The sequence below is a fragment of the Callithrix jacchus genome, chromosome 13, assembly GCF_049354715.1.
Source record: "Callithrix jacchus isolate 240 chromosome 13, calJac240_pri, whole genome shotgun sequence".
NCBI classification, from domain to species: domain Eukaryota; kingdom Metazoa; phylum Chordata; class Mammalia; order Primates; family Cebidae; genus Callithrix; species Callithrix jacchus.
The window spans coordinates 42,221,955-42,241,376 of NC_133514.1; the positions used below are offsets into that span (position 1 = coordinate 42,221,955).

A 19,422-nucleotide genomic window follows, 5' to 3' on the forward strand; every position below is an offset into this window, starting at 1 on the left:
GCCACCATGCCTGGCTAATGTTTGCATTTTTAGTAGAGATAGGGTTTCACCATGTTGGCCAGGTTGGTCTCACACTCCTGATCTCAGGTGATCCACCTGCCTCAGCCTCCCAAAGTGCTGGTATTACAGGCATGAGCCACCATGCCCAGCTGTCTTTTAATATTTCTTGCAAGGTAGATCCACAGTCAAAAAAATTCCCTTGATTTTTTTTTTTTTGTCTGAAAAAGTTATCTCTTTTTTACTCTTGAAGGATAATTTTGCAGGGTGCAGAATTCTAGGTTGGTGAAACTCTCAACACTTTAAATATTTGATTACACTCTCTTCTTGCTTTCGTGGAGGAGAAGGCAGATGTAATTCTTATCTTTGTTTCTCTCTAGGTAAAATATTTTCTGTCTGGCTTTCTCAGGGTTTTTTTCTTTATCTTTGATTTTCCATAATTTGAATATAATGTGCGTAGGTATAGGGGTTTTGTGTCATTTTTCCCGCTGGTGTTCTCTGAAATTCCTGGATCTGACGTTAATTTGGAGAAATTCTCGGTTATCATTGCTTCAAACACAGTTATGCATTGCTTAACAACAGGAATGCATTCTGAGATATGCAGTGTTTGACGATTGCGTCACTGTGTGAATATCATAGAGCGTACCTATACAGATCTAGATGGAACATCCTACTACACACCTAGGCTACGGGGCGTGGCTTGTTGCTCCTAGGCTACAAACCTGTATAGCATGTTACATGACTGAATTCTGTAGGCATTGGAACACCATGGTATTTGTGAATCTAAACATAGAGGCCTGGTGCGGTGGCTTACACCTGTAATCCCAGCACTTTGGGAGGCCAAGGTGGGCAGATTAACTGAGACCAGGAGTTCAAGACCAGCCTAGTCAAACATGGTAAAACCTCATCTCTACTGAAAATACAGAAACTAGCCAGGCTTGGTGGCAGCCACCTGTAATCCCAGCTACTCAGGAGGCTGAGGCAGGAGAGTTGCTTGAACCCGAGAGGCAAAGGTTGCAGTGAGCTGAGATAACACCATTGCACTCCAGCCTGGGCAACAGAGTGAGACTCTTTCTCAAAAAATAAATAAATAAACAGACATATCTAAACATAGAAAAGGTGATATATTGTTCTACAACACTATGACAGCTACCACGTCACAAGCAGAAGAAGCTTTTTGGCTCCATTAAAATCTTACGGGACAACCATCTTACCTGAGGTCTCTCATTGACCAAAATATCATTATGTGACATAAGACTATTTTTTCTCTTTCCTTTTGGTATGCCCATTATGCCTATGTTATACTTTTTGTAGTTGTTCCACAGTTCTTGAATATTTTGTTCTATTTCCTTCTTTTTGCTTTTCATCTTGAAGAAGTTTCTATCATGATACCCTCAAGCTCAGATATTGTTTCCTTGGCTATGTCCAGTCTACTAATGGACATTCTTCATTTCTTTTGAGTGGTTTTTCTGTATGTTTTTTAGAGACAAGAGTCTTGCTCTGCTGCTGAGGCTGGAGAGCACTGGCATAATCACAGCTCATTACGGCCTCAAACTCCTGGGCTCAAGCGATCCTCCCATCTCAGCCTCTCAAGTAGCTAGGACTGCAGAAACACACCACCACATCTGGCTTTTTTTTTTTAACTTTGTGTAGAGACAGGGTCCCACTCTGTACTCAGGCTCATCTTGAACTCCTGGCCTCAAGCATCCTCCTGCCTTGGCCTCCCAAAATGCTGCGATTATAGTGCCTTTGACATCTAGCACTTCTTTTTGGTTCCTTAGAATTTTCATCTCTCTGCTTCCATTTCCCTCTCTTGTTGAATGCTATCTACTTTATCCATTAGAGAGCTTAGCATATGAATCACAGCTGTTTTAAATTCCCAGGCTGATAATTCCAACATCCCTGCCGCGTCTGAATCTCGTTCTGATGCCTGCTCCGTCTCTTCAAATGTGTGTTCTGCCTTTTAATATGCCTTATAATGTTTCCTTTAGTGATGTGGCAGTGAGGTGTCAGTGTGTCTTAGGCAACCCTCAGCAGGTTTCCATGAATACTAGACCCCTCACATCCTCTCTACTCTCTATTCCTGCCTACCTGGCCCAGGTCTTCCTACAGCAATTGGCTCCCAGCTGGCTCTTACCAGGCAGAGTAGATGTAACACTCCCTCTAGTTCGTGTCCCTGGAGTGGGATAAGATGGATCTTCTTGCTCAGATGTTTGGGTTAGCAAAGGCACCCCTAAAGGAGACGAATGGCCCAACCATGGAATGTGTCCAAAGCCCTGGATGTTGTCCAGGTGCCTGGGGAGCTAAGCCGTTAGTTCCACTGTCTGACTTCAGTCTCTCTGCCGAGCCTTGGTGCCGGGAGAGATTGATTGAGCCTATGCCCTCGAGATGGGGGTGGCAGAGTGGGAGTGGAGAGGGAGGAGGAGCTGCAGTAAGTCAGATGGATGGGGTGTCACAGGATCGGTGACTTGCCTTTGCCAAGAGGGAATGTGTTGGGATCGGGGAGGAAGCCCAAGGAGGAGGAAGCTTCGGCCCTGTTGACCCCATCCCCAGCAATTACCAGAGGGGCCACAATCCCTCTGATACCTGCACAGGGAACAGATGCTGTGTGGCCAGCATACTGGGTCACTTTCTTCTGCCAGTGCACTATGGGCCTTGAATGGATCCCAGATGCTCTGCTGCAAAAGGGGATTCTGCCAACATCCCAGGCTGTCTTGAGACAAAGAGAATGAAGAATGGGGATGGGGATATGTTGAGGAGGTTCCCATTTCTCTGACGCAGTCTAGAAGGAAAAGCCAAAGCTTGTAATCAAAATGTTATCCAATGGCAACGACACACACTGGGGACTACTAGAGGGGCAGGGAGAGAGAGGACAAGGGTTGGGAAGTTTCCTGTTGGGCATCACGCTCACTGCCTGGGTGATGGGGTTAGTGACACCACAACCTCAACATCATGCATACATCCATGTAACAAATGTGCACCTGTATCCCCGATTATAAAATAAAAATTGAATTTTTTTTTTTTTGAGACGGAGTCTCACTCTGTCACCAGGCACCAGGCTGGAGTGCAGTGGCCTGACCTCGGCTCACTGAAACCTCCACCTTCCGGGTTCAAGCAATTCTGAGTAGCTGGAACTACAGGCACGTGCCACCACGCCCAGCTAATTTTTTTGTATTTTTAGTAGAGACGAGGTTTCACCATGTTGGCCAGGATGTTCTTGATCTCTTGACCTCGTGATCCGCCCAACTCGGCCTCCCAAAGTGCTGGGATTACAGGCGTGAGCCACTGCACCCGGCCAAAAGTTGAATTTTTTTAAGTTATCAAAGAAAGTCCGGGAGGCACATGTAATGCAAAATAATGTGAGTACACAGGGTCAAAGTACTGGTACCCAGTGTGTCAGTGGCTACATTACTTAGCATTTCCTGCAAAGAGCTAGATTAGCAGTTCTCAACCAGGAGAGGGACTTGTCTTTTAAACACTCTCCTCCCTCCCTCCCATACCCAGTGGCAGAGGATAACACTGTTCAGTGTTACAGAAAGGGAAACCCTTTAAAAATCATTTAGCAGCTCTAGCCTTAAGGAGCTCAGACTTATTAGAGAGATCAGACTTTCCCATCCTAAATCATACATGGAAGGTAGAAAAACCCCAGAGATTCAGTCTCCTTTTTTTAGATAAGAAATCTGAAGTCCAGAGAAGGAACCAGAGTTGCTGGAAAGTTCAGCTTTACATGGGAAGGATTACGGGTTTAATATAAAGCAGATGAAAACCTAAATCTGAATCTGAACTGGTGCCCTCAACAGAGTGTGTGTGTGTGTGTGTGTGTGTGTGTGTGTGTGTGAAGTGTGCAACTGTGTGCACATGTGTCTTGTGTAGCACAGTGATTCCGTGTCAGTGTACTTCGACACAGTTCCGTGTGGCTCACCTGCAAACTATAGCAAGCAATTAGTGATCAACAGGTAAAATGCATTTCTGCGACACGCCATTACACACTTTCTGTTGGCTAGAACATGGAGCTGAGAGGGTCCTGCGGCACAGCATGGACATAACCTGCAGCTATATGCATGAGGGTCTAACCCAATGTTTGAGTTAGCAAAGGCACCCCCCTAAAGGAGACGGATGGCCCTGTCCAAAGACAACCAAAAGAATAAGGCAGTAAGAGTAAATCTGAAAGTGGGGCACGGGCATGAAAAACCTAAGCCCACTTCCTAACTGATAGAGAAAGTTCAAGACATGGCTGGGTGTGGTGGCTCACTTTGGGAGGCCAAGGCGGGAGAATGACCTGAGGTCAGGAGTTTGAAACTAGCCTGGCCAACATGGTGAAACCTTGTCTCTACTAAAAATACAAAAAAAAATCAGGTGGGTGTGGTGGTGGGTGCCTGTAATCCCAGCTACTCAGGAGGCTGAGGTGGGAGAATCACTTGAACCTGGAAGGCGGAGGTTGCAGTGAGCCAAGATCGCGCCACTGCACTCCACCCTGGGCAACGAAGTGAGACTTCATCTCAAAAAAAAAAAAAGACAGATTGAGCCACAAGGCAGAATCCCAAAGCAATGAGCTATGGCCAGGGCAGAGGCTGGAATGGACACAAACCTTAGGACAGCTGTGAGCTGTGGGGCCTATCCAGACCTCTTGTTTTGGCCATCCTCATCGCCAGTTCTCTGGAGCGCAGCAAGCTGCCATCTGTCCCTGCACGTTCCCTCTGAGGCTGGTCTCCTCCTCAATCCAACCCTGCTTGCCCTCACTGTCAATTGGAAAGAGCTCATGCATGGATTTACACTGTTTATTGGATTACTTGTATTTCAAGTTTGTAATCTAAAGAAATAAATTTATGGCCTGGCAAGGTGGCTTACACCTGTCATTCCAGTGCTATGGGAGGCTGATGTGGGAGGGTCCTGGAGGCCAGGAGTTGGAGACCAGGCTGGGAGACATAGAAAGACCCCATCTCTACAAAAATTGTTTTAAAAATTAGCCAGGCATGGTGGCACACACGGTGGTGTGCACCTGCAGTCCCAGCTACTTGGGAGGCTGAGACAGAAGGATCACTTGAGCGCAGGAATTTGAGGCTACAGTGAGCTGTGATCATGCCACTGCATTCCAGCCTGGGTGACAGAGTTAGATCACATCAAGAAAAAGAAGACAGAAAGAGATAAAGATATAGGGCCGGGCGCGGTGGCTCACACCTGTAATCCCAGCACTTTGGGAGGCCAAGGTGGGCAGATCATGAGGTCAGGAGATGAAGAATATCTGGCCAACATGGTGAAACCCCGTCTCTACTAAAACTACAAAATTTAGCTGGGCTTGGTGGCGCACACCTGTAGTCCCAGCTACTGGGGAGGCTGAGGCAGGAAAATCACTTGAACCTGGGAGGCAGAGGTTGCAGTGAACCGAGATCATGCCACTGCACTTCAGCCTAGCGACAGAGGGACACTCAGTCTCAAAAAGAAAAAAAAAAGATATAAAGAGAGAAAGAAAGGGGGGGAGAGAAAAAAAGAAGGAAAGAAAGAACAAAGAAAGAGGGAATTTCTAATACAGACACAATACTGGGACTTCAGCCCTCAAGGCATCACACAGGCGGTCACTGTCTCTCTCTGTGAGTGCAGCACAGCCTTAGCTCTAGAGCAACTGTGATGTCCTGTGTTTTTGAAACTGCTTCCCTCACTCCCTGTGTTGTTCACTTGGGGCCTGAGTTTCTGCCCTTAGTGTCTGTTTAAAGTGGAACCATATTCCAAAGTCTGCCTTTCTCTCTTTTTCTAAAAAATAATAAGTTTATTGAGATATAATTCACATGCCATACAATTCACTCATTTGAAGTTTACCATTCCATTGTTTTTAGTAAACTCAGAGTTGTGCAACCATCGCCACAATCAAATTTAGAACGATTTCCTCACCCTCAAAAGAAACCCCTCATGGGCTGGGCGCAGTGGCTCACACCTGTAATCCCAGCACTTTGGGAGGCCAAGGTGGGTGGATCATGAGGTCAAGAGATCGAGACCATCCTGGTCAACAAGGAGAAACCCCGTCTCTACTAAAAATACAAAAATTAGCTGGGCATGGTGGCGTGTGCCTGTAATCCCAGCTACTCGGGAGGCAGGGGCAGAAGAATTGCTTGAACCCAGGAGGCGGAGGATGTGGTCAGCCGAGATCGTGCCATTGCACTCCAGCCTGGGTAACAAGAGCAAAACTCCGCCGTCTCAAAAAAAAAAAAAAAGAAAGAAAGAAACCCCTCATGCATTAGCAGTGCTTCCCTGTTCTCCAACCTCCTTCATACTATGCAACCACCAATCTACTTTCTGTCTGTGATGTGCCTATTCCAGACATTTCATACAATGGAATCATACAGAATGTGGTCGTCTGTGACTTACTTCTTTCACGCAGCATGATGTTTTCTTTTTCTTTTTCTTTTTTTTTTTTTTGAGATAGAGTGTTGCTCTGTCACCCAGGCTGGAGTGAAATGGTGTAATCTCCGTTCACTGCAACCTCCACCACCTGGATTCAAGTGATTCTCCTGCCTCAGCCTCCTGAGCAGCTGGGATTACAGGCATGTGCCAACACACCTGGCTAATTTTTGTATTTTTAGTAGGGACGGAGTTTTACACCAGTCTGGCCAATGTGGTGAAATCCCGTCTCTACTAAAAATACAAAAATTAGCCAGGCAAGGTGGCAGGTCCCTGTAATCCCAGCTACGCAGGAGGCTAAGGCAGGAGAATTGCTTGAACACAGGAAGTGGAGGTTGCAGTGAGCCAAGACTGTGCCACTGCACTCCAGCCTGAGCGACAGAGCAAGACTCCATCTCAAAAAAAAAGTTCACTTAAGCACCATTAATGTATATTGTTCTCGGACTTTTTATCTTTGCAACAAGATAATGAAAAGAAATAGGTAATCAAACCATAACTATTATTTCTGTTTAATAAGGTACATTAGTAATTGCTATGTTATGACTTGTGCTTTCCTGTATAAAAATAACATCACTATAGCTATCAAAAAAGAGGAAACAAATCATAAATAGGTAGTGAGTGTATAAAATAATCAAAATAGCTAAAACTCTCATAAATACTAATAATTAGTAACATGACTAGTCATAAAATAATATAAAACAAAACAGTGGTTTACCTGCTTAACAGCAATAACTAGTGAGAAAATATGACAGAAAATAATACCACTCTAAAATCTAATAAAAGTCCAGGCACAGTGGCTCATGTCTGTATTCCCAGCACTTTGGGAAGCCAAGGCTAGAGGATCACTTGAGGCCAGGAGTTTGAGACCAGCCTGGGCAATAATAAAGAGAGACATCGTCTCTAAAAACAATAATAATAAATAAAATCAGCCAGGTGCTGCGGCTTGCACCTATGGTCCCAACACTTTTGGAGGCCAAGGTGGATGGATCACCCAAGGTCAGGAGTTCGAGACCAGCCTGGCCAACATAGTGAAACCCTGTCTCTACTAAAAATATAAAAATTAGCTGGGCATAGTGGTGGGCACCTGTAATCCCAGCTACTCAGGAGGCTAAGGCAAGAGAATCACTTGAACCCACGAGGCAGAGGTTGCAGTGAACCAAGATCGAACCATTGCACTCCAGCCTGGGCAACAAGAACGAAACTCTGTCTCAAACAAACAAATAAATAAAAAAATTCTAGTAAAAGATGACATCCCAAGGAATAACTTTGTTAGTATGAAGGCTCTATATGAAAATAACTATAAAACTTGGCCGGGCGCGGTGGCTCAAGCCTGTAATCCCAGCACTTTGGGAGGCCGAGGCGGGTGGATCACGAGGTCAAGAGATCGAGACCATCCTGGTCAACATGGTGAAACCCCGTCACTACTAAAAGTACAAAAAAATTAGCTGGGCATTGTGGTGCGTGCCTGTAATCCCAGCTACTCAGGAGGCTGAGGCAGGAGAATTGCCTGAACCCAGGAGGCGGAGGTTGCGGTGAGCCGAGATCGCGCCATTGCACTCCAGCCTGGGTAACAAGAGTGAAACTCCGTCTCAAAAAAAACCAAAACTTTACGGAAGTACGTAAAAGATATTCAATTAAATCAAGGAATGTGGTTTGCTTTTAGATGCACACACTCAAAAATAATAAAGACAGCAATCCTTTCTTAAATTATCTCATAAATTTAAGGCAATTCCAATTTTTAAAATAAGAAAAAGTAATCTAAAGTTCATCAGGAAAAATTAGCAATTATTTGTGTTAACCAAAAACTAAAAGTGTTAACCTTAGCAGTGTTAACTGGAGAGAAGAAAGAGAGAGAGCCTATACCTTCATTTTACACCCTCTTCACTGCTTATACTATTGGCCATGACATGCATTATTTTTATTTTTCTATTACAGAATATTTTTGTATTGCATTTTAGAATTAAAAAACAAAATATATAATAATAAGAAAAATTAAAATAAATATGGCATCTCATCAGTTCTTAAAATATGAAGTTAAAATAATCAAAAGTTATAATAATTAGCTTATTAAAGTCATATGCTGTAAATGGACTACAGAGTACCAGAAAAAAATCTAGAATGTACTTAAGTATTTGGGACAAGATAAAAGTGGCATCTGAGATCCCTGGGGACATCATAGATGACTAGTAATATTGGGGTAGCTGAATAAGCCTGAGAGGGGAAAAAAAACTTACTGCTTATAATGTATTACATGTTTTTAAGTAGATTAAAAATGACTGGAAGAAAATATAAGAAAATAAAAAATGTTCTTTGTCTCATAAGCTTCACTTATTTTAGGATTATATAAATCTATTCTTTCTAAGCTTAAACCAAAAGCAAAAAGCAGAAAAACACCAGTAGGGATGGGCACAGTGTCACACACCTATAATCCCAGCCCCTTGGGAGGCCAAGATGGGAGGATCACTTGAGCCCAGGAGTTTGAGACTAGCCTGGGAAACACAGTGAGACCCCAACTCTACAAAAATAAAAATAAAACATTAGCAGGGCATGGTGATGGGTGCCTGTAGTCCTAGCTACTGTGAAGGCTGAAGTGGGAGGATCAGGTGAGCCCAGCAGGTTAAGGCTACAGTGAGCTCTGATTGCATCACTCCACACAACCTGGGTGACAGAGCAAGACCTTGTTTCAGAGGGGGAAAAAAAAGACCAATATTTGACTAAGTAAAATGTTTATGCTTCTGTTTTTTGAAAAAGAAGAAGAAATAAAATAAAATAGAAAGATAAATAAATGCAGATAATAATGCAACATGTAAAACAGAGAGAGTATTTATAAATCAACAGCAAAATAACATTCCAATTTAAAAATAAGCAAAGGAAATAAGCTGGTGAATCACAAAATCACGTTTATTAAAGCGTCAATAAACATGATTACATTTTTAACTGCCTTAATCAATAACATGAAAATTATAACTCCAATAGAATAGCATTTTATGTCTATCCTATTGCAGAAAGAAATATAAAGATAATACCCAGTGTTAACAAGAATGCAAAGAACAGGGCATTCTCCTACATGTCAGGACGGGTAGTTTGACAATTTGTCTGAAAAGCCTTCGAAACTGTGTTTAATCTTTGACTAGCAATCCAATTCCTAGGAATTTATACGAAGAAAGAAGTTAAGAATATACATAAATGGGCGAGCCCCGGGGCGCCTGGGCCTTAGGCCCAGGTGTGGCGGGACGGCGGCGGCCTGGGGGTCTCCCGGGGCCCCCCTCTACAGCCCGCCGCCCCAGATGACTGAACCGGGCACCCAGCGCTCCTGCTGTCCCTCGCAGTGGACTCACGCGGCAGGGGCGAAGGAGACCGCTCCGCGCCTCCTGGAGGGATCCCGACGCCTCTTGGGGCTGCCGGCGGCAGAGCGTCTGAGGCTGCGCGGCCATGGCTCATCTCTGGGGATTTGCCAACCAGCACTCTCGAGTGGATCCGGAGGAGCTCCTCACCAAGCTCGACCGCATTGTCAAGGGTTCGTTTGGGGAGGTCTACAAGGGCATCATAACCACACCAAGGAGGTGGTGGCCATCAAGATCATCGACCTGGAGGAGGCTGAGGATGAGATTGAGGACATCAAGCAGGAGATCACCATGCTCAGCCAGTGTGACAGCCCCTATATCACCCGCTACTTCGGCTCCTACCTGAAGAGCACCAAGCTATGGATCATCATGGAGTACCTGGGTGGCGGCTCTGCGCTGGACTTGCTGAAACCTGGCCCCTTGGAGGAGACTTACATTGCCACGATCCTGCGGGAGATTCTGAAGGGCCTGGATTATCTGCACTCTGAGCGCAAGATCCACCGAGACATCAAAGCTGCCAACGTGCTGCTCTCAGAGCAGGGGGGATGTGGAAGCTGGCGGACTTTGGGGTGACCAGGCAGCTCACAGACACGCAGATCAAGAGGAACATGTTTGTGGGCACCCACTTCTGGATGGCGCCTGAGGTCATCAAGCAGTCCGCCTACGACTTCAAGGCCGACATCTGGTCCCTGGGGATCAAGGCCATAGTGCTGGCCAAGGGGGAGCCTCCAAACTCTGACCTCCACCCCATGCGCGTCCTGTTCCTGATTCCCAAGAACAGCCCACCCACCCTGGAGGGCCAACACAGCAAGCCCTTCAAGGAGTTCGTGGAGGCCTGCCTCAACAAGAACCCCCGATTCCGGCCCACGGCCAAGGAGCTCCTGAAGCACAAGTTCATCACACGCTACACCAAGACCTCCCTCCTCATGGAGCTCATTAACCGCTATAAACGCTGGAAGTCTGAGGGGCATGGCGAAGAGTCCAGCTCTGAGTACTCGGACATTGATGGAGAGGCGGAGGACGGGGAGCAGGGCCCGATCTGGACATTCCCCCGCACCATCCAAGTCCACACAGCAAGCTTCACAAGGGGATGGCCCTGCACGGCTCACAGAAGCCCGTGGAGCCCGTCAAGAGGCAGCCAAGGTCCCAGTGCCTGTCCACGCTGGTCAGGCCGATCTTCGGAGAGCTCAGAGAGAAGCACAAGCAGAGCGGCGGGAGCGTGGGCGTGCCGGAGGAGCTGGAGAACTCCTTCAGCCTGGCCGAGGAGTCCTGCCCCGGCATCTCGGACAAGCTGATGGTGCACCTGGTGGAGCGAGTGCAGAGGTTTTCACACAACAGAAACCGCCTGACATCTACCCGCTGAAGCACACTGCTGTTCAGAGAGGGGACAGAAGGTCTTTTGTTTTTGTTCTGAGCTCCGTAATAACTGTGCTGACTTGGAAGGTGCCCCATGCTGTGTGGTGCCTGCAGGGACACATCAGATCCTATGGGCCTCACCTGCCAGGTCACCGTCTCCTTCTACCTCTGCATTGTGCTGTCCTGCACGTCAGGGGATGCTGCTCCACGTGCCCACTGCCCTGCTTCTGCTCCTGGCCCAGCAGTAGAGTCCACAGGGGCTCCAGCAGCCGGCATTGCCCTCGTGAGTTACGCCTGGCTCTTCTGCAGACTCACACAGCCCCGTGGCTGCTCAGACCAAGGAGCAGAGCAACTATCAGGGCAGCTCTGCCTCCTCCTCCCACGAGGTGGGGAGAGGCAACGGGGCAGCCCCCAGAGGAGTGCCCTGGCCACTGTCCTCCCGGGGTCCATCATGGCCACAGATTTGCCTTGTGGTGTTGGATCAGGTACCGTGCCTGCTTATAAGTACTTGTTTCATCCAGAATGTTTTGTTTTTTAAGAAAATGGAATTCACTTGTTTCCTTAAATATTCTGAGGTTAATATGTTAGTTTTCATAGAACACTGAGAGGCCCCTGCCACTTTCAATAAAGACCTGACTTGGAGACAAAAAAAAAAAAGAAAAGAATATACATAAATATGTATGTATAAAATGTTTGTTATAGCTTGACTCATAATAGTAAAATATTGAGTAAGACGTCCAGAAATGGTGATTAACTTTTAAAATTAAAGCACAATTTTACTCTACAATTTATATGAAAATACAAAGGGCCTAGAATAGTCAGCCTTGAAGAAGAGCAGCTGTATCACCTGTGTTTCGAACCCTTTCTGTTGTTAAAGTAAATATAACAGAATATTAACATTTAGTAAATCCAAGTGGTGGGAACACAGATATCATACTATTTGCTGCATTTGTTTGTTTGAAAGAGTTCATAATTTTTTAATATCTAAAAAAATAGACTTGGTCTCAATGTAACAGCTTGAAAGATCCAGCAATGGGGCCAAGTGCAGTGGCTCAGGCTTGCAATCCCAGCACTTTGGGAGGCCAAGGAAGGAGGATCACTTTGAGGGCAGGAGTTCAAGACCAGCCTGGGCAACATAACAAGATTATGTCTCTAAATTAAAAAAAAATTTTTAAATAAATATTAAAAAAGAATGACCCAATACTGGAACCAGACACATCCCAAAGAGATGAACATCCAGCTTTTTTTTGAGACGTAGTTCTGCACTGTCACCCAGGCTGGAGTGCAATGGCTCGATTTCAGCTCACTGCAACTCCGCCTGGGTTCGAGCGATTGTTCTGACTCAGCCCCCTGAGTAGCTGGGATTACAGGTGCCCGCCACCACACCTGGATAAGTTTTTTGTATTTTTAGTAGAGACAGGATTTCGTCATGTTGGCCAAGCTAGTCTCAAACTCCTGACCTCAGGTGATCTGCCCGCCTCAGCCTTCCAAAGTGCTGGGATTACAGCCAGCCACATCCAGCTATCTGTTGGTCCTTGATCAGAAGTCAGGCTGCTATCGATGGACTGATGGGCCTGGTGACCTCCAAAGTCCCTTGCAACACTCAAAGTCCTGCTATCTGTGACTGTGAAACTGGAATTTCCGGAATTGGACAAAGATTTGAGGTAACTTAGTAACCACTGAAGGAAAATGGTGAACCTGCATTCTTTGTCTCATAAATACCTAGAGAGACCCAAGCTTATCTAGAAGGATAAGTTAAGTTTACGCAGGAAGAGTTAAGGGAGAAAGTAGCTCCAGAAAAAAACGAGAAACTCCACCTTGGACCCTGAAAACCCAAAGCAGACATGGGAATAAAGCAAGCAACAACATAACAAAGAGCTAATGGGTGCGTCCAGGTCGCGAAGCACTCCATTGTGAAATACTTCACTTAAATATTTGCAGCAACAAAAGTGCTGCAGACCAACTGGCCTTGCTTCATTGCAGAGTTTTCCATGGGCAATCTCATACACTGCTGGTGAGAGTTTAAACTGTACAACTAGTTTGGAAGGCAATTTAGCAATACATTTTTTAAAAAAACAACTTTTAAATTGTACACAGCCTTTGACCCAGTAATTTCACTTATAGGATTTTTTTTCTAAAGAAATGGTTAAAAAGGTCCTCAAAAATGTATTTATCAAGGCTGTTGATAAACATAAATATTTACAAAAATCAGGGAAAACAAATCCAATAATATAGTACTAAATAGATTATATACAAATAAAGGAATATGAAGCAACAATTTTTTTTTTTTTTTTGAGACAGAGTCTGGCTCTATCACCCAAGCTGCAGTGCAGTGGTGAGATCTGGGCTCACCAAAACTTCTGCCTCCAGGGTTCAGGTGATTGTCCTGCCTCAGCCTCCCAAGTAACTGAGACTAGAGGGGCACGCCACCATGCCCAGCTAATGTCTTTTTTTTTTTTTTTTTTTTTTTTTAGTAGAGATGGAGTTTCGCCATGTTAGCCAGGATGGTCTTGATCTCCTGACCTCGAGATCCGCCTGCCTCAGCCTCCCAAAGTGCATTCTAGGCCAAAATGCTTTTTTTTTTTTTTTTTTTTAGATGGAGTCTCCCTCTGTCATCCAGGCTGAAGTATAGTGGTGAAATCTCAGATCACTGCAACCACTGCCTCCCAGGTTCGAGCGATTCTCCTGTTTCAGCTTCCCAAGTAGCTGGGATTACAGGCATGAGCCAACACACCAGGCTAATTTTTGTATTTTTAGTAGAGATGGGGTTTCACCATTTTTGTCAGGCTGGTCTTGAACTCCTGACCTCAAGTGATCTGCTCACCTGGACCTCCCAAAGTGCTGAGATTACAGGTGTGAGCCACTGAGCCTGACCTGAAGCAGCAACTTTTTTAAGAGACAGGGTCTTGTTCTATTGCCCAGGCTAAAGTGCAGTGACACAATCACAGTTCACTGAAGCCTCAACCTCCTAGGGTCAAGGGATCCTCCTGCTTCAGCCTCCTATAGCTAGGACTATAGTTACGTGTCAACACACCCAGCTAATTTTTTATAGAGATGGGATCTCCATATGTTGCCCACGCTGATCTCCAACTCCTAGCCTCAAGCAATCCTCCCACCTGTGCCTCCAAAAGTGCTGGGATTACTGTACCCAGCCGGAAGCAGCCATTTAAAAAAATGGCATTCTTACTTGGAGATTATTGCATGGTCATTGTTCTAGTCCTTTAAAGTGCTTTTACAAAATGTGTATTTATTCAGTTTAGTTAATTAATTAAAAGTTATGGAATCTCCTGTGTCAAATCTCTTAGCAGACAGAAAATTAATAATTCCTTGTTTTATATTTGTTATACTTTTTATTACAGAAGTAATAAATATATTGTAAATCTGTTTTTAAAAAGACAAATATACCACATTGAGCTGTCCATAACTGGCAATAACATTTTAGCATGGATACCCTCAAATCTTTTCCTATGCAAATCATATATTACTATTTTAATCAATTCAAGATTACACATTAAAAATGATCACAGTAAAAACAAAAAAATTAAAAATGACATTCTTGAGGAATATTTAAGAATGTGAATAAAACACTCAATGATTGTGTTACATGAATAAGGCAGGTTATAAAATAGCATCTATACAGGGATTCCATTTTGTGACCGGTGGGGAAAAGAGACTACTCACCCTGAAACTTCGCACAAGTGGCGAAACTTCTCTAACTCTTCTCTTCTACAAACAGTGGTCTACTCTTAGGTCTCGAAATAATTAAACAACTAATATTTAGGTGAGAGCTCTTGTAAACTTCAGTGATAGTACAAATTAAAGCTGGTGAGAGATGGTGGAGGAAGAAAAAAAAGTTTAGGGCCGGGATCGGTGGCTCACACCTGTAATCCCAGCACTTTGGGAGGCCAAGGAGGGCGGATCACAAGGTCAGGAGATCGAGACCATCCTGGCCAACATGGTGAAACCCGTCTCTACTAAAAATACAAAAAAATTATCTGGGCATGGTAGCGCGTGCCTGTAATCTCAGCTACTCAGGAGGCTGAGGCAGGAGAATTGCTTGAACCCAGGAGGCAGAGGTTGTAGTGAGCCAAGATTGCGCCACTGCACTCCAGCCTGGCGCCTGGCGACAAAAGCGAGACTCTGTCTCAAAAAAAAAAGTACAAAAAATTAGCTGGGCATGGTGGCGCATGCCTGCAATCCCAGCTATTCAGGAGGCTGAGGCAGGAGAATTGCCTGAACCCAGGAGGCGGAGGTTGCAGTGAGCCGAGATTACGCCTTTGCACTCCAGCCTGGGTAACAAGAGCGAAACTCCGTCTCAAAAAAAAAAAAAACTTTAAAGAATTATTATTGTTTGAGAGAGATGGAGTGTCACTCTGTCGCCCAGTTAGAGTGCAGTGGTGCCATCTGGGCTCACTGCAACCTCTGCCTCCTGATTTCAAACCGTTTTTTTTTTTTTTGAGACAGAGTTTCGCTCTCGTTACCCAGGCTGGAGTGCAATGGCACGATCTTGGCTCACCGGAACCTCTGCCTCCTGGGTTCAGGCAATTCTTCTGCCACAGCCTCCCGAGTAGCTGGGATTACAGGCACGTGCCACCATGCCCAGCTAATTTTTTTGTATTTTTGTATTTTTAGTAGAGACGGGATTTCACCATGTTGACCAGGATGGTCTCGATCTCTTGACCTCGAGATCCACCCACCTCGGCCTCCCGAAGTGCTGAGATTACAGGCGTGAGCCACCGCGCCCGGCCTCAAATCATTCTTGTGCTTCAGCCTCCAGAGTAACTGAGACTACAGATGTGCACCACCATATCCAGGTAATTTTTGTATTTTTAGTAGTGACGTGTTTCAACATATTGGCCAGGCTGGTCTCGAACTCCTGACCTCAAATGATCCACCTACCTTGGCCTTCCAAAGTGCTAGGATTACAGGCATGAGCCACTGCCCTCGGCCTTACCCTCCTATTTTGGAGCCATCAGATGCAGAGTGTCTGGGATCAAAGAGGGTCTCTCCTGGCGCCCAGCTCCAAAACACAATTGTAGTCCCAGCTTACTCGGGAGGCTGAGGCAGGAGAATCGCTTGAACCCGGGAGGTGGAGGCCGCAGTGAGCTGAGGTTGCGCCACTACGCTCCAGCCTGGGTGACAAAAGTGAAACTCCATCTCAAAAAATAATAATAATAATAATTAGAAGGCACATGTGCTCTGCCCTGGAGGAGTTTCCCTGGGAACCTAAACATTTTGAAAGACATTTACACAGCTCCAAACTAATAAACACTGAATCCCCAGCCTGGCCCCCAAGGCCAGCCCCTCCCACCCAGAAGGCTCAGCTGTCCCCTCCTGCATCCCACGCCCCAGCGAAGCCTCCCCTCAGTTCCTCTAATCCACGGTGCACCTCCTTCCAGGCCTTGACACCTGCTGTTCCCTTAGCCAGTAACAGTCTCCCCCCATTTTTCTCCCTAGATAATTACTACCCATCTCCCAGAACGCTGTTCAAATGTCACTTCTGCAAGGCTGCCATCTCAGTCTGGGTTCTGTTCCACTGACGGGCTCTGATAGCACCCCGTACTCCCTCTTTATAGCTCTCGATTACGACTGAATTTCCTCAGTCTCACATTAATAACTTATTTTATATCTTGCCTCCCAGCTTCTGGCCGCCATCTTGTTTCTGCTGTCTTCCCTGTGCCAAGAACAGAGCCTTGCTGCTATTTTTAGTAGAGACGGGGTGGGGCGCTGAATGTGTGCCCCCAAAATTCATCATCTCCAATGTGAGGACATTTGGAGCTGGGTGGTTTAGGAGGTGATCAGGTCATGAGGGCAGAACCTTCATGAATACCATGAGCAACCATACAGACCCCGGAGCGCTCCATGGCCTCGCCAAGTGAGGACACGGAAAATATGCCATCCGGGAACCAGAGCCCTCTACAGACACTGATCTGCTGGCGCCTTGATCTGGGACTTCCCAGCCTCTAGAACTGTGAGAAATCACTTTCTGTGTATAAGCCACCAGTTTATAGTATTTTGTTACGGCAGCCCAAATTGACACTTCACATAGTAAGGACCCATAGTAAACATGTGCAGAACAAATTATACAGTCTACTACAACCTGGATGTCCACGGAACCTAGGAAGTGTCCTTTGTACTGGGATTACCTGAAGAAAGTGAAAACATACCCTTGCTCACGTCCTACCCCCAGGGAAATTTTTTGGTTTTTTTTTGAGATGGAGTTTCGCTCTAGTTACCCAGGCTGGAGTGCAATGGTGCCATCTCGGCTCACCGCAACCTCCGCCTCCTGGGATCAGGCAATTCTCCTGCCTCAGCCTCCCGAGTAGCTGAGATTACAGGCACGCGCCACCATGCCCAGCTAATTTTTTGTATTTTTAGTAGAGACGGGGTTTCACCATGTTGACCAGGATGGTCTCTATCTGTTGACCTCGTGATCCACCTACCTCGGCCTCCCAAAGTGCTGGGATTACAGGCTTGAGGCACCGTGCCCGGCCGGGAAATTATTTTTAATTGGTCTAGTGAGGGCCTAGACACAGGTATCATCTGAACCTCCACAGATGATTCTTTCTTTTTTTTGAGACGGAGTTTCGCTCTCATTGCCCAGGTTGGAGTGCCATGGTTTGATCTCAGCTCACTGCAACCTCTGCCTCCCAGATTCAAGCAATTCTCCAGCCTCAGCCTCCTGAGTAGCTGTGATTATAGTCATGTGCCACCATGCCCAGCTAATTTTGTATTTTTAGTAAAGACAGGGTTTCTCCATGTTGGTCAGGCTGGTCTTGAACTCCTGACCTCAGGTGATCCACCCACCTCGACCTCCCAAAGTGCTGGAATTACACACATGAGCCACCGTGACCCGCCTCTCCAGATGATTCTAACAGGCAGCCATAGGTGAGAATCACCACTGAGAATCCAAGCCCAGTCTCTGAGCAATAATGCACTCCAGGGTAGTCTAGTGGACTCAGTGCAGAAAGCCTTGGCCTTTGGACACACCTGTCCTTCCTGCTCCACCCACCCTGTGTGGAATGCAAATGCTCAGTGACAAAGTTGACACAGCCCAGACCTCAGGGCCAGGCTGAGGAGGGGTTTGTTTTTATAGTACCAGCACTTGACAGATGAAAATCTGAAGTTGGTCACTGTTTACATCCTCGCTGTTTTCCTGGCGTTTTGGTTTGCTGAAAGGGCACTGTCCCTTTTCAGAAGTCTTGGGAGGCCGTATTAACACTTGTTATACTAAACAGAAGCATTCCAGGGTGCAGGAGAAGACTCACAGGGCTGGCTGCTGCCTTTCATTTAGTTAAACTGTTTCTAAATAATGTCATTAGATTCAGAGCCCATTTCTGTGTAGCAGATGGATTTTGCCAATGTATAAACCACCTCCGAAGTGAACTGGCCACTTCCTGTTTCTACCTCACTCCATCACAGCAAGCAGCCTGGCCACAGCAGAGAGTGAATAGGATGATGTAAGCACTCAGGAGGCTTTGCAAGCTCATCCAGGCCCTAAGACTTGGAGCAGGCCTCAGACCAGCTGCCTCGGCATCACCTGGGACTGGGAGATGGACGGTTAGAAATGCAGAGTCTCAGGCCCTGCCCAGGACCTGCAGAATCAGAATCTGCATTTTTTTGTTTCTTGGGGTTTTTGTTTTTGTTTTGATACAAAGTCTCTGTCTCCCAAGCTGGAGTGCAATGGTGAGATCTTGGCTCCACCTCCTGGGTTCAAGCAATTCTCCTGCCTCAGCCTCCCAAGTAGCTGGGATTACAGGCATGCACCACAACGTTCGGCTAATTTTGTATTTCTAGTAGAGACGGGTTTCACCATGTTGGTCAGGCTTGTCTCGAACGCCTGACCTCAAGAGATCTGCCCACCTCGGCCTCCCAAAGTGCTGGGATTACAGGCGTGAGCCACCGCACCCAGCCAGCATCTGCATTTTCACACTGATCCACCCGTGCATTTAAAGTTGAACGCTAGTCTCAAACTCAGTGTGCACTGGAATCACCTGGATAGTGTTTTTTTTAACACTATTGATTCCTAAATCCTGAGAGATTCTGGTTTAACTGATATGAGGCATGGCCTAAACAACAAGATTTTCTTTTCTTTTTTTTTTCTGAGACAAGGTCTCACTCTCTCACCCAGGCTGGAGTGCAGTGGCGTGATCTCAGCTCGCCTGAACCTCTGCCTCCCAGGTTCAAGCAATTCTCCCACCTCAGCCTCCAGAATAGCTGGGATTACAGGCGCCCACCACCTTACCTGGCTAATTTTTTTATTTTTAGTAGAGACAGGGTTTTACCATGTTGGCCAGGCCAGTCTCTAATTGCTGACCTCAAATGACCCACC

At 46.0% G+C, this 19,422-nt stretch overlaps 1 pseudogene across 1 annotated transcript; it reads left to right on the plus strand.

Moving 5' to 3' along the window:
- The first annotated feature begins 9,810 nt into the window (after positions 1-9,810).
- On the plus strand, positions 9,811-11,752 carry LOC100412189 (serine/threonine-protein kinase 25 pseudogene; annotated as a pseudogene). Its single transcript, XR_613190.5, has one exon. The product of XR_613190.5 is annotated as a serine/threonine-protein kinase 25 pseudogene (transcript).
- Positions 11,753-19,422: the final 7,670 nt, after the last annotated feature.